The sequence below is a fragment of the Oncorhynchus kisutch genome, linkage group LG10 (genome assembly GCF_002021735.2).
Source record: "Oncorhynchus kisutch isolate 150728-3 linkage group LG10, Okis_V2, whole genome shotgun sequence".
Taxonomy (NCBI): Eukaryota; Metazoa; Chordata; class Actinopteri; order Salmoniformes; family Salmonidae; genus Oncorhynchus; species Oncorhynchus kisutch.
In genome coordinates, this window is record NC_034183.2 from 3,162,274 (window position 1) to 3,164,773 (window position 2,500).

Sequence of the window (2,500 nt, forward strand, 5' to 3'; positions counted from 1 at the left end):
TTAATGATAATAATAATGGTAATATTATGAATTATTATTATTATTATAATATTAATAATGGTAATATTAATAATAATTGTAATAATGATAATAATATCAATGATAACAATAATGATGATAATGGTAGTAATATTAATAATGATAATAATATTAATAATTATAGTAGTAATAGTAATGGTAATATTAATGATAATAATACTATTATTGATAATAATAATAATGGTAATAATAATAATGATGATAATGATACTAGTGATAATAATACTATTATTGATAATAATGGTAATAATAATGATGATAATGATATTAATAATGATAATAGTGATAATATTAACGATAATAATACTATTATTGATAATAATAATGGGAATAATAATATTAATAATAGTAATAATAATAATGATAATAATAATAATAATATATGCTGTCAAGTACAGTTTACAATTGGCTCATTCATCCCCCCTCCTCTCCCCTGTAACTATTCCCCAGGCCATTGCTGTAAATGAGAATGTGTTTTCAGTCAACTCAACTGGTAAAATAAGGGTAAAAAACCCAGTTACTTCAAAAAGTACTCACATCCCTCGACTTTTTCCACATTTTGTTGTTACATTTTAAATTCAGGCTGTATTACATTGACATGTTGTGTCACTGGTCTAAACACAATACCCCATAATGACATCACAATACCCCATAATGACATCACAATACCCCATAATGACATCACAATACCCCATAATGACATCACAATACCCCATAATGACATCACAATACCCCATAATGACATCACAATACCCCATAATGACATCACAATAACCCATAATGACATCACAATACCCCATAATGTCAAAGTGGAATTATGTTTTTAGACATTTTTACATTCAACCCCTTTGTTATATCAAGCCTAAATCAGTTCAGGAGTAAACATTTGCTTAACAAATCACATAATAAGTTGCATGGACTCACTCTGTGTGCAATAATGCTGTTTAACATGATTTTTGAATGACTACCTCATCTATGCACCCCACACATAAAATTATCTGTAAGGTCCCTCAGTCGAGAAGTGAATTTCAAACAGATTCAACCACAAAGACCAGGGAGGTTTTCCAATGCCTCGCAAAGAACGGCACCTATTGGTAGATTTATATTGGGCTAGTTACAGTTTTGACTTAAATCGGATAGGAAATCTATGGTAAGACTTGAAAATGGTTGTCTAGTAATGATCAACAACCAATTTGACAAGAGCTTGAAGAATTTGGAAAATAATAATGGGCATATCCTGCACATTCCAGGTGTACAAAGCTCTTAGAGACCTCAAAGACTCACAGCTCACGTAATATGAGAAATTATGTAAATATATCACTAGCCACTTTAAACAATGCTACCTTATATAATGTTACTTACCCTACATTATTCATCTCATATGCATACGTATATACTGTACTCTATATCATCGACTGCATCCTTATGTAATACATGTATCACTAGCCACTTTAACTATGCCACTTTGTTTACATACTCATCTCATATGTATATACTGTACTCGATACCATCTACTGTATCTTGCCTATGCCGCTCTGTACCATCACTCATTCATATATCCTTATGTACATATTCTTTATCCCCTTACACTGTGTATAAGACAGTAGTTTTTTGGAATTGTTAGTTAGATTACTTGTTCGTTATTACTGCATTGTCGGAACTAGAAGCACAAGCATTTCGCTACACTCGCATTAACATCTGCTAACCATGTGTATGTGACAAATTAAATTTGATTTGATTTGAGCTGTAATCGCTGCCAAAGGTGATTCTACAAAAGTATTGACTCAGGGGTGGGAATACTTTGTGTAAATGATATATTTCTGTATTTAATTTTCAATAAATTTGGAGAAAAAAAGTCTAAAAACATGATATCATAATGGGGTATTGTGATGTCACAATGGGGTATTGTGTGTGTAGATGGGTGAGAGAGAAGAAGAAAAAAGATTTGATCCATTTTGAATTCGGACTGTAACACAACAAAATGTGGAATAAGTCAAGGGATCAGAATCCTTTCCGGATGTAAAGACGGTTGTTCAAGTTGGAGATAATATGTGATCTATACAAGTTGAAGATAATATGTGATCTATACAAGTTGGAGATAATATGTGATCTATACAAGTTGAAGATAATATGTGATCTATACAAGTTGGAGATAATATGTGATCTATACAAGTTGGAGATAATATGTGCCATCTGGTTTAAATTGACTGTCATTTCAATTAGTTTAACCTTGCTTAAATAAAACAATGCATTTTTAATTGTGAGCGACCATTGCGCCTTTTAACTTTTCAATGATAATTTAAGTTCAACATTAATTCAGTTGTCGTTTGTAAGTAGCCTGAGCACAAGTCTGTTTGTGCCACTCGTGCTAATTTCTAAGTACAAGTCAAAAGCACAAGTCCGTGCATTGGAATTTGTCTTCGACAACAGCTCGTAATTATTTTGTTAAACCTTTATTAAA

The 2,500-nt window shown here is 31.3% G+C and overlaps 1 protein-coding gene across 2 annotated transcripts in view; it reads right to left on the reverse strand.

Moving 5' to 3' along the window:
* The window catches only part of lctlb (lactase-like b), a 45,120-nt gene that overhangs the window by 26,740 nt on the left and 15,880 nt on the right, over positions 1-2,500 (reverse strand). The window lies entirely within an intron of this gene.